General features: G+C 38.9%; 1 long non-coding RNA gene across 1 annotated transcript; it reads left to right on the top strand.

Moving 5' to 3' along the window:
- Positions 1 to 3,538: 3,538 nt before the first annotated feature.
- Positions 3,539 to 4,264, top strand: LOC138891823 (uncharacterized). The gene is made up of 3 exons (XR_011408156.1): positions 3,539 to 3,642; positions 3,725 to 3,823; positions 3,935 to 4,264. It is a non-coding gene; the product is annotated as an uncharacterized lncRNA (long non-coding RNA).
- The last annotated feature ends 9,355 nt before the right edge of the window (positions 4,265 to 13,619 follow it).

Raw genomic sequence — 13,619 nt, 5'->3', positions numbered from 1 at the left:
AATTCCGACCGATTTAATTTCGACTGATTCGGTCGGAAGTTTTATTAAAAATACATGTTAATTTTTTTTTTACTTTTTGGCTCAAAATTGTGACTGATTCAGTCGCTCAATTACGCGGAAAATACTGCGAAAATATTTTTTATGGTTTGCGACTGAATCAGTCGCAAAAATTAAAATTAAAAAAAAATTAAATTAAATGTTTCAACCAATTTGGTCGGAATCTGCAACAAAAACGAGGTCTGACTGGTCTACGGGATTTACGACCGAATTAGTCGCAATTTGAAAATTTAAATTTCAAATTTGCGCAACTCGTTTTTTGTAATACAGCCCTAACCCGTTTTTTCTTCTTTCTTCTTTCTTCTCTAGCTTTTTTCCCTCTTCTCTTTCCCCCACCCGCTCTATCTCTTGATTTTCTCCTCTAGTCTAATCATATAAGGTATGAATTTTCCCCCTCTCTCACTCTCCCTCTCCCTCACCCGCTCCATTTCCCCGTCCACCCCCCCACCCCTAATTTTTTTGTTCCTAAGTTGTTTAACTCATTTTTGGTACAGAAATCCGGCGGCTCATCTCCCCTCCGGTAGTGGTTCAGCAGCAGATCCGTTTTCATTTTTCAGTTTTTTATTTTTGCATTAATTTAGCAAAATAGTATATACAAATTAGCTATATAATTTGCAATATAGTATAGATAAATTAGCAATAAGTTGTACAATAAGTATTGCAATATAAAATGTATATAGTGACTTGTTAAGAATTTACTTGTTTAGATTTATTAACTATTTATTTTCTTTTCAGTTAGATGTTCTTGTGAAAATGGCTAGTATACTTGTATGTATCCAATAGTAAATTAAAAAAAAAATTTAAAATAATTTGGGTATGTTCTATAAGTATGGAATTCTTGTTTATATAAAATCAACTTAATTGTTAATATTTCGTATAATTTAGGTTATAATAGTTAGAGTTGAACAATATTTTAAAGAGTTAGAATTTTTATACATTCAAGTTATGTTAGTTAAGAAAAAATTTAAGTGCTAATACTTCTCTGTTTCAGCTTTACGTTTGAAAATTCTCCATGCCCTATCTGTGTGTTAATTATATTATTTATTATTGAAACGAAATGAAGAAAATACAATCAATTAAGTATTAGAGCGCTATCATATGCTAATTTAAAATAAATTAGATTAATTTTTATATTTTAAGACTTTTTTGTCTTACAATTGTTTAATGTTCATATTAATATTGAAACCACTCAAGTATTATTGTAAAATATATAATTAAACTATTTAGATAACCTTTGGGAGAATATAACTTAGTAAGTAGTATAAATAAATAAATATGTCAACTTCTAGTTTTTTTATTTGTGTTGATGGCATTTGCGCATTGTAGATGGATGTATAATATGAATCATCCTAATCGTGTGGGGTTAAGGGATGAATTTAAAGAAGAGTTTGCTGGATTTATTTCTAAGGCAAGGACACTTGATGATTTTCGTATTGAAGGAACGATTAGGTGCCCTTGAGTGAAATGCAAGTGTGTTAAGTTATTGGGAGAAGATGTTGTTACATGTCATCTTTTTTAAAAAGGGATTTATGAAAAATTATTAGGTATGGACTGCTCATGGGGAGAATCTTGATAGCGTATATAATATTAATTTTTATAATTCTTTTGGTGGTGAGGAGGGTAGTCCCGTAATGGAGAATAATGTTAAAAATTCTAGATTTAAGGACATGATGAGGGATGCCTTTGAGATGTTCCCGGGGGTTCAATCTGAACCAAATGATGAGGCTAAGAAGTTCTTCAAAGAGTTAGAGGAAGCTAGTTGTCCGTTGTATGAAGGCTCAGTATATTCCAAGTTGTCTGTTGCTCTTCGATTACTTCAAATTAAGCTATTTGTGTATTTTATAACTTGTTCAGTATTTATATGTTATTATGTGCTTCATTGTAATATGTAATAAAATTACTTTATATTATTAATGACATCTCCGTTTTTTTATGTTTATATTATTATATTTATTATGTATACTTTATATTTATATTTGGTATGTTAATTTGTTTTACATGTAAATATTTTATATTCATTACACAGATGGATTCTTGCGGTAAAGAAATAAAAAAATCTAAGAAGAAAAACACACTTTACCTAGATCAAGTCAGCTTCCTCCACCTACCCCAAATATGAGCCCTCCTCCTATGCCTCTTTGTCCTTCCATGCCAGCTTCACAGTTATCTGACTTTTTTAAAGTTACTCCCCCGTCTAGCTCTCTTCAGTATTACTCCATGCCTTCTCATGGTGGCTCAGCTTCGACCACCACTAATTTTATACCCACGCCTTATTTCGCAACTTCTTCCCCGCGTGATCCTGCTAGTCAGTTCGGTGGCTTATCACTGATTGCATCCCCGAGCCATCATAGTAGCCTGCATGGTGGTTCATCTTTTGTGCCTCATACATCGCCTACTTAATTATCATCTCCATCATCATCCATTCCAAGTATATCTAACTTGGATATTGGAGGCTCTCACGCAGCTGCATCCCCATCTACCTTATCAGTACTTCTACAGTTGCTGGTACCATGAGACAGTGTACTGGAGGTACTGTACAGTACGATCATCTTCATCGGCTGGTTATCGTTCCCCATGGCGACGAGTGAGTTTTCCTTCTATTTTCTTTTAAAATCGTTCAATAAAATTTTACACATAATGAATTTAATGACATTTTATATGTTCAATTAAATGCAGGGTTTTGCCATCCTTTCAGGCCACACATATGGTGATGGAATCTATGAAGCCATTTTTTCATGAGCCGTGGAATTCCTGGAGACACATATTGTATCAGATTAAAATGAATATGTGACAACAATTTAAGGTAAGAATAAATTAATTTTTATTAATACTTATCCTCTAATATTATTTATTCAATTTTACAAGTTAGGTGCGTATAACAGCCGACACTTGAAAATTCGGTAAATGAGAACTTCGAGAAGAGAGCACAGAAGCAGATATCAGATTCACATAATGTTGCTAGGAAAGGTGGTACCTGGCCTGATTGGATACGTGAAGATGTCTGGAGTCGGCTCTTGGTGAAGTGGAACACCCTTGAGTGGAAGAAGAAGAGTGAACATGCAAAGTTAAACACAGCTTCTACTAAGGGTGGAGCGTTGCATACTGGAGGTTCAATTAGCTTTACAGCCCATCGTTTGAGAATGATAATTTTATTATAAAATATTCTTAGTTTTAACAAGTATGCAAATTGAATGTATATATATATATATATATATATATATATATATATATATATATATATATATATATACACTTCTTTATTTTCAAGAAAAGGAACGTGTGGAGATGCGACTTATGCTGAGATCTTTGCGGACCCACAAGAAGAAGAAGAAGAAGGACGACACAAGAGAAGGATGGGTCGAATCGCGTGCTTCAGAAATGTATGTATATATATATATATATATATATATATATATATATATATATATATATATATATATATATATATATACACTTCTTAATTTTCAGAAAAAGGAACGTGTGGAGATGCGACTTATACTGAGGTCTTTGCGGACCCACAAGAAGAAGAAGAAGAAGGACGACACAAGAGAAGGATGGGTCGAATCGCGTGCTTCAGAAACATTTGTACGATCCCAATATCAAAACTATATTATTTTTCCCTCTTGGTTTATTTTAATTATATAACGTGTATTATTTTTATTTCAAGACAAGTATCATATTGATCTTGATGCATGGCGACAAACTCAGCTGGCCACTAAGGATATGACTGCAATTTGGACACAGACGGCTCGTGGCATGAATAAAGGTATAAATATTATGTAATTATCTATTTTGGTATTAGTTTGAAAGTTGCGTGTTTGTTTTCTTACTTATTTTACTTTCTTTTCTTTATTTCTCGTGAAAATAATAAATAAAGGTCGAGTCTACGGGATTAGAATACATCCATCCTCCAGTCGCCCACCAGTAACATTATTCACTGGGGCATCAGTTTCTCAAGAAGACATGGAAGCTATGCGTAAAAAAGTGGATCAAATGTCTCAAGAATTTCAAGCAACTTAGGCTTTAATCCAAAAATTATTAAAAAAGAAAAGCCAGAAAGGAACTGCAATGGAGTATGAGTTTGAGTCTGAGAAGGAGACTGATTCCGAATAGGCTATTTGAATGTTTTAGAGTTGAAGTTAGAGACATGTGTAGTTTATGTTATTTGATAGTTGGTTGTTTGATTAGTTCGTTGAATTGTTATAAATATTACTATTCGTTTTGTAGTAAATATTGGATTTGGATTGTTATATTAGGTTTTTATTTGGTTGTTAGGTGTTTGGCTGACTGTTTTATTTGGCAGGTAGTGTAATAAGAAATACATCAGAATTCTGCTTAAAAATGCCCAGATTTTCGACTGAATCAGTCGCAAATTTTACCAGGAATTACCCGGATTTGCGACTGATTCAGTCGCAAATTAAAAATGTTTAACAAAATTTAATTTGGATTTGTGACTGAATCAGTCGCAAATAGAGAAATACCGACATTTTTAATTAATTAATAATCAATATTTACGACTGTTTCAGTCAGAATAATTAATTAAAAATTAATTTTATTTTTTCGACGGAATCAATTGAAACTTTTAATTTATATTTATTTTTTTAAATTCTGGTCAGCAACTGAATCAATCGCTAAATTTGCGACTGATTCGGTCACAAATGTCGTAATTTCAAATGTCCCTGTATTTTTCAGTTTGTGACTGAATCCGTCGTAAATTTTTGACCGATTCTGTCGCAAATATATTGCGACCACGTGTTTTTCGAGTGACATTTTTCAGTCGGAAATCCGTCGGAAAAATACCATTTTCGATTGATTTTCGACCGATTTGACGGTCGCAAATTTGCTGTTTTTGAGTAATGGCGGCTATCAACTTCTATTTGTGTTTGTGTTTAAGGTCTTGAGTCAAATAAATTAGAAAATCTTAGATATATTTGCAGTATTATTTTGCTACTATCATTATCGTGCATTTGTAGTGTCTTGTTCTTCCCAACGGAATACTTCCTTTCGAGATACTACTAGTTTTTCCAATAATTTCACCCAACATATACCATCTAAATTCTAATCATATATAACATCATCATTAATCAGGTTGTGGAAACAAATAAATTCATACCTCAAACCAATGGCATAAGCCTCTTGCTAGGTGGTATAAGTTAGTTTGTGGTACGGGAGAGTGATAAGAAATAACAATGGTGACTGAATTGTTGGCTTCCAACATTCCTCTCAAGCAGTACCTCACTTTATGCAGAATTATTCATGACACTCAGATAAGGTCTTTAACTTGCTTTGGCTATGAGTCTCACCTCTTTGGAAGTGAAAATCGATTCAACTGAGGTATTAGATACCTTGATCATGAATACCCTCCTTACAATATTGTACTTTCTGACTGCACGTGGTTATTCCAGAACGGGGAAGCCAAATGTCATGTATAATTTCAAAGAAGGAAATGTAGTAGCTCACTTATTAGCTAGGGAAGCGACCTATCTGTATAGGGTAAAATTAGTTTATATTAAATGACCAAATAGTAGCGTGACATGTGGAGCCAGAGACAGGCAAAAGACAAATCGAGTAAGAACCAATACCAAAAATAACAGCTGCAGTTGTCATCAGATAGACCACGAAGGGATCAAAATCGACGTGAACGAGTCCAATGTTTGCCACCAGATGGCATTCAATGAAGAATATTCCCTAGCATTATATAGGCAGCTGTTGCACAGAATATTTGCATTCATGGTCTACCGTTATATATTCATTAATGACCCATTTATTGTCATTTAAGAGGGTCTTGATACTAGGATTGTGTTCTCTATGTATAGCTATAAATAGTAGTTTCAACAGCCATTGTAGAAACACGAAATTCTTACCAAACCCTATGTAACATTCTATTCTCAAGCTCAATAAGACAACTTTATTTGTTGTTTAACATTGTTCTTATTTCTATCCTTGGAGGCATTGCTCCCGAAGCCAGGCACGCCATTTCCTTTGATTTCAATGCTAGGTCTTACTTTTATTCTAATTTATTTATTATTTTTGGATTAAATTAGTTCGCTTGTCTATAAACCACGTAATAAATTCAACTGTATAATTTTATGGGTAAACAGTTTGGCGCCCACTATGGGGCTTAGACAGTTGCGTAATTGAGTTGGTCCTTGCATCTTTTACTAACTCGTTGGATTTTTTGTTTCATAGCGAAAATTCAAAAATGGCAACTAACGATATCAACATCGCATACAACATTGAGGCGCATGAAAATCTGCCTCAGCATGAGGATTCAATCAGTGATACCCGCAACGAGGGGGACGTGGAAACTCCGGTCCATGGCAGACAATACACTCAACATGTGCGGGAACTAACTCCCGATGATGCGCAGGACGAAGACGTTGTGGAAATGGTAAGTATCTTGAGAGAGCAACAGAAAGCCATCGCGGTCCATCTCTCAAGGCAGGACCAGGTCATGACGGAATTGAAGCTGGCATTATCAGGTTCTTCCAACAACGCATACGGAAGAGGCCTAGTTCCTCCCAACGCTCCTATGAATCAAACAACTCAAAGAGTTGATCACAACACCCCGGTGGGTGAGGTCGATTTCGATGGAGCCGGGAGGACCGGTAGCGGATCAGGTAACAACAACAATAACGATCTATTTAAAATTAAGCTCATGAGATTTATGAGGGAGATGAACGAGAGGATGGATCAGAACGAGAAGGAATTTTACGCCCAAATGGATTATATTTCGGGCGCACCACCAGTATTGAAGGGCCCAGATTAGAAAAAATATACTAAGTTGCTATTTAAACGGAGCACAACACCGGAGTTAATTCTAAAGATATTTAAGATGCCAGACATACCAAAGTACGATGGGATTTCGGATCCTCAGGAACACGTCATCACCTATATAATGGCGGTGAAAGGGAACAACTTGGATCAACATGATATCAAGTCGGTTATGCTGAAAAAGTTTGGAGAAACCCTCATGACGGGGGCCTTGACATGGTATTCTCTCCTACCCAAGAATTCAATAGGTTCTTTTGAAATGCTCGCAGATTTGTTCATTAAAGCCCATGCCTGCTCTAGAAAGGTCTACGCCAAGATGGCGGACATAAATTCAGGATTGCACACGGTGAGTTCGAATTGCTCTGAGAGTTCGCAATCAGATTCTAGAAAGAGAGGATGCTGCTATCGGCCATACTAGACGAATGGGCAGCAGAGGCATTCATGAAGGGTTTGAACCCAAGGAGCTCCGACGCCTTCGAAAAGCTGAAATAAAGCAAGCTCGAGTTCTAAGCGACCACATAAGCGGATGTTCATAAATGCTATGAGTCAAAAATAAGGATAAACAATGATCAGCCAGGGTTCCCGACATCAACCAATGGGCAGGACCGAGACAAGAACCAAGATAAATTCATAGGTGATTATAATACAGATCGGCGATTTTCCAAAGTCCGCATTGGGTTGTATGAGAGAATCAATGGGTGCAGCAGCAGAGGGTGTCGGTCCTCGGATAGGTTCGCTCCCAATAGAAGAACTGACCGCGGTCAAAACAACAAATCGTTGCAAGAAAAAGAGGTATCAGGGAGCCGAGATTCCTCATATTCCAGATTGTTAGATTATAATTTTAACATCATCGTAGTGGAGCTGGTATCAGTGATGTCAAATATCATAGAATTGCGGTTCCCAAAACCAATCATGTCTGATCCCAGGAAAAAGGACCCTAACTTATGGTGCGAATATCATGGGACTCACGGCCACAAAACTAGGGACTGCCGGCATATGCGCTAGGAAGTGGGAACGATGTTGAAAAACGGTCATCTCAGGGAGTTCCTGAGTCCAAGAACAACTACGGCCGCAACCGAAACAACACATAACCCTCGAAGATAGGAGAAGACCCTCCTCGGTTGACTATCAACATGATTTTCGGATGGGGATGAAATTAATGGTGTAACATTTTCGGTGGACAAGAAGACAAAGGTATCAGTGACCCACAGCAAGAGACTCTGGAAAGTCGCTGAAGACGAAATCACCTTCACAGAGGAAGATGCCAACGAACTTCTTCTGCCGCATAACAACGCCCTGGTAATCTCTCTTTATGTTCTAGATTTCAAGATTAAGCATGTTTTGGTTGACCTAGGAAGTTCAGCCAACATCATTCAATGAAGAGTGCTGGAACAAGCCAAATTAACCGGAAGTATCATTCCGGCAACGAAGCTCCTCTCCAGGTTCAACTGGAAAGTATGACAACACGAGGGGAGATCACGTTGCCCACGAACGCCGAAGGAGTAACAAAGACCACATTATTTGAAGGGGTGGACAGTGACATGGGCTACAAAATAATTCTCGGTAGACTATGGTTACATGAAATGGAGGTCGTACCATCAACGTATCAACAACTGCTAAACTTTTTGACCATAGAGGGGGTCTAGAAGATAAGAGGATCTCAACCGGCAGCAAGAGAAATGGATGCAATATCAATTTCCAGTAGTAAAGGGAAGGATCCCAGCAAATAGCAATTACAAGAACCGACGCCTGCTCCCGAGCAGAGTGAAGTCGATAAAGGCAAGGAGTCATCGGAATTCCACTAGGTACCGAGATAATTCCAGGTAACAGAAGCGACAGACGCGACCAAATCCACGACAGAGGAACTTGAACAAGTATCTTTGTTCAAAGAATTCTTGGAGAGAAAATGTCACTTGGGAACATGACTCAATCCCGAACTCAGGTCAGGGTTTATTAATAAGCTAACGTTGATTGTTTTGCATGGTCACACTCGGATAAGACAGGTATCCTTCTAGAGGTGACCGTGTACAAGTTAAGCCTAGACACGAACTTCTCTCCGGTAAGGCAAAAGAAACACCCAATAGTCGAGGTCAGAAATAAGTTTGTTAAGGAAGAGGTAACTCGATTACTTGACATCAATTTGATTCGGGAGGTAAAGTATCCTAAGTGGTTCGATAATGTAGTTGTGGTTTCGAAAAAGAATAACAAATTTCAAATGTGCATAGATTACAAAGAGTTGAATAAGGCGTGCCCTAAAGAATCATTCCCATTGCCAAACATCGATCAAATGATTGATGTGATGGCGAGGCACGAGTTAATGAGTTTTCTCGATGCCTATTCCAGGCACAACCAAATTAAGCTAAACCTAAAGGATCAGGAGAAAACTTCATTCATAAGGAATTTTGGCACATATTGGTATAATGTGATGCCCTTCGGGCTTAAAAATGCCGGAGCCACTTATCAGATGCTCGTGAACAAGATGTTCGAAAAACAAATAGGTAAAACAATGGAAGTATACATAAATGACATGTTGGTCAAGTCTTTGAATGCATGTGATTATTTAAAGCACCTCCAAAAGACTTTAAATATCTTGAGGAAGCATAACATGAAGCTCAACCCAGAAAAATATGCATTCGGGGTTAGCTCCGGTAAGTTCTTAGGGTTCCTAGTCTCACAGAGAGGGATGGAGGTAAATCCTGATAAAATCAAAGCCATCAAAGACATCCCCTATCAGCTAACGAGCATAAAATAAGTATAGAGGCTAACCGGAAGATTGGCCGCATTAAGCAGGTTCATCTCTTGATCCTCAGAAAAATATCATCACTTATAAAGAAGAAGAACAATTTTGAATGGACTCGAGAATGTCAATAGGCCTAAAAGACCTGAAACGCTATCTATTGATCCCCCCGCTACTATCAAAATCGGGGAAAGGTGAACAATTACTAATATACCTCGCGGTATTCGAAGTGGCGGTAAGTGCCGTTCTAGTCCGGGAGGATGAAGGTACGCAATTTCCTGTTTATTACGTTAGTAAACCTTTTTCAGGAGTACAGACTCGTTATTTGCACCTTGAAAAGTTGGACTTAGCTCTTGTAGTCGCCTCTCGAAATCTTAGGCACTACTTTTAGTGCCACCCGATAGCTGTTGTGACAACCGATGACCTTTCCCTTGTGGAATGTTCTTCACAAGCCTGAGTTGCTAGGTCGGTTGGCCAAATGGGCAGTTGAAATTAACGAATTCGATATTGAATACAAGCCTAGGAATGCAATCAAATCACAAGTTTTGGCCGACTTTGTGGTCGATTTTAGTCCTGGGCTATTACCCTTGGCTGCTAAAGAAGTGGCGATGATGTCGGAAATGACATCAGGAGTTTGGACCTTGTTCACAGATGGAGCTTCCAGTGTGAAAGTGTCTGGGATCGGGGTGGTCCTAATCACACCTCGGGGGAAACCCTGAGGCAGGCCATTAAAACTGTTCTGTTAACTAATAATGAAGCCAAATATGAGGCTTGGTTGCAGGACTCGAATTATCCAGGGGACTTAGTTCCTAGGTCATAGAAATCAGATGTGATTCCAAGATGGTGGTAAACCAAGTGTACGGGATTTTCGACATAAAGGTGGAATGCATGCAACAATATGTGATTAAAGTTCAAATTTTCTTACACGGTTCACGGAAGGGTCAATCACACACATCCCGAGAGAAAAACCATAGAAGCAGATGCGTTGGCCAATTTGGGATCGTCCACGGAGATGAAAGGGTCTGACTCCGGTACTGTCGTTCAACTTATGCATTCGATACTGGAAGTGGATGGCTATTGCGAAGTAAATACAACCAATCTAGTCTGGGACTTGAGGAACGAGTTCATCAACTATCTTCGGCATGGCAAGTTGCCCGAAGATCCGAAGGTGTCCTGGGCACTACGCACCAATGCAGCTCGATACTACCTCATGGGTGGACAGTTATATTAGAGATCATACCAAGGCCCGTTGGCCCGATGTCTAGGTGCCTCGGAAGCGGATTACGTGATGAGAGAAGTCCATGAAGAAATTTGTTGAAACCATTCAGGTTAAGATTCTTTGGTACTGAAACTAGTTAGGGCAGGATACTACTAGCCTCAGATGGAACAGGACGCAAAGACGTTCGTACAAAAATGCAACAAGTGCTAATGATATGCACAACTCGTTCCGGCACAACTCTTGCATTCGGTACTGTCCCTGTGGCCATTCATGAAATGGGGGATGGATATAGTTAGTCCACTACCGCCGGGTCCCGGAAAGGTAATGTTTCTTTTAATTTTAACCGATAATTTCACTAAATATCTTTATCAAAAGATCAGTGAGTGCGAAGTGATCGACTTCATATAGTAACACATAATTTGCCGGTTCGGAATACCGAAGCAGATTGTTAGATAACGGACCACAGTTCGTAGGCTCCAAAGTCACAAAATTTCTTGAATATCTAAAAATTAAAAGAATTACTTCCTCACCATACCATCCGAGCGCTAATGGACAGGCGGAGTCAACCAATAAGGTAATTATCCAAAACCTCAAAAAGAGGTTAGAAGTTGCTAAAGGCAAGTGGCCCGAAGAGTTACTGGGCGTGCTATGGGCGTACCGCATGACGGAAAAATCAAGCACGGGAGAGACTCCCTTATCTCTCGTATATGGATCGGAAGCTCTAATACAAGTGGAAGTAGGGGAACTAATGTTACCGTTTTCCCAAGCCAACAAAGAAAACAATAACGAGGCACTACTGATAAAGTTGGATATTCTTGATGAATGCAGGGACTTGGCACACGTAAGGATGGTGGCTCAAAAGTAGAGGATGGAAAGATACTACAATCGCAGAGCCAATCTTCGTTACTTCAAGTAGGAAACTTGGTTTTAAGGAAGGAGACTTAGAACACTTGAAAATCAATGTTGTGAAGCTGGGCCCGACATGGGAAGGTCCCTATCGGGTTTCGGCTGTCACCGGAAAAGGATCATACGAGCTGGAAAATTAAGATGGAGTCATATTTCCCAGTAATTGGAACGCGACTCACCTCAAAAGGTACTACTGCTGATGGATCTCATCAACACTAAAAGTATGTGCTGCACTCTTTTTACCTTCGACCAGTTTTTGTCCCAGTTGGGTTTTTCTGTCAAGATTTTTAATGAGGCAGCAACGAAAAGCATACTACGAGAGGAACGTCATCGGCAAAGCTAAGACCTTTAAATGGAAAGGCATTGAAATAACAAAACACTACGGGATGGTTAAATAGTCTTTGGCTCGATGGAAAATTCCTAATGGGAAGTAAAGCTTGCCATCGAACCAGAGGCTATTCAACCGTTCACATGTGCTTTTCCCAGAGGATCAAGACTTCTGGTGTTCCAATTTGCATACTTTGCATTCAAACACCGGAGGGGAGTAGTATGAGATATGGCAACATGATTTCCATGAAAACTGGGACTACGAGACCCGGGAACAATAATATCTCATCAGGGCCAGGGACTGCACGGTCAGCTCCGTAGAAATAAGTTGTACAAGTTAGCCACATGTATTGGCAGTTTTCTTTTTCAGCAAACAAATGCTTATGTACTTTTGAAGATAGAAGGAATACAATAAAGTTCTTTTATTTTTATTTTGTTTCTTGTCCAAACGATGAGTTGATTTTGTTATTTGAAAGTTAACAAAAAACTTCAAATGCTTGTGCCGAAATGAATAGAAAATGTCCCCTTCAAGAGCACCATAAACATAAGACGGCCCTCTCTTAGGAAACCTTCATAGTCAAGGGTTGATTCCAGAAGAGTTTATGCCCGGAATATAAAGCTATCGGACGAAAATACACCCGAAACCTTATCAAATTCGACGCAAAAAGAATAAAACTTTGGACAATACTTAAACAAAGTCTTTTTTATTTATCAATATGCCAAATGGCATAAGTACAAAGATACAAAAGAAGACTACAAAAGATAAGAAGAAAAATCTAAACATTGTTGCCACCAGAACTCGGGGTGGGAAAGAGGCATCTACGGCCCCCCGGGGGAAGTGGGCAAATTAGCCGCCACTTCGGGCCCTCGGCCTTCATCTTCATTCTCTTCAGCTTCATCCCCGGTTCTCGAATACTCAAAATTGTTGCTCGAAGAGTTAGTTGTGCAGGCTGAGTAAGGAGACGTTCTCGAGCAGTTAACTCGAGTCCTCGGGCCTTGGCGATGCTATCATCAATATTAACGATGCTCACATTAGCCTCTTCCAAGGTTTCTCTCCTCATATGATACATAAAATATGTCTTTTCGAATACGAGATAATCCCCTTGGAACTAAAGCTTTGACTTAAGTTTGTCAATCTCAGCCTATAGACCATCCCTCTAGAACCTTATAGTGCTGGGACTAGAATCAAGATCACGGAGTGTAGAGATGTGAAGCCGGTTTTGCTCCATGATCTTCTTAAACCTCTCTTTTATCCTAGCCCTCTTCTCCTCGATAGCAGCAGCCTCTTCGGATTTGGAGTTCAAGGCTGCCTCCAAATTAGTCATTCGTTCAATGGTGGAAGACTTGCGCTCGGCAGTAGCAAGCACAATATTTTGAACCTCAGCCCATTTAGCCTTAGCCCCTTGAAATTGTACATTTAACTGAGTGGCTTCTTGGCTAAGGGCCATCACTTCTTGCTCGCTTAGTTGCAATCGGTCCTCAAGCTCACTCGCCTCAGCAGCTTTTGCCTCCAACACCAGGAGAGGCGCGACAAGTTAGCCCCACTCATCCAATAGTTGATCTCGTTCGGAGGCGAGTTGTCACGCCCCGAACCTAGGA

The sequence above is a fragment of the Nicotiana tomentosiformis genome, chromosome 5, assembly GCF_000390325.3.
Source record: "Nicotiana tomentosiformis chromosome 5, ASM39032v3, whole genome shotgun sequence".
Lineage (NCBI taxonomy): Eukaryota > Viridiplantae > Streptophyta > Magnoliopsida > Solanales > Solanaceae > Nicotiana > Nicotiana tomentosiformis.
Note: the sequence above shows the minus strand (reverse complement) of the source record. Positions and strands in the feature narration are given on the sequence as shown.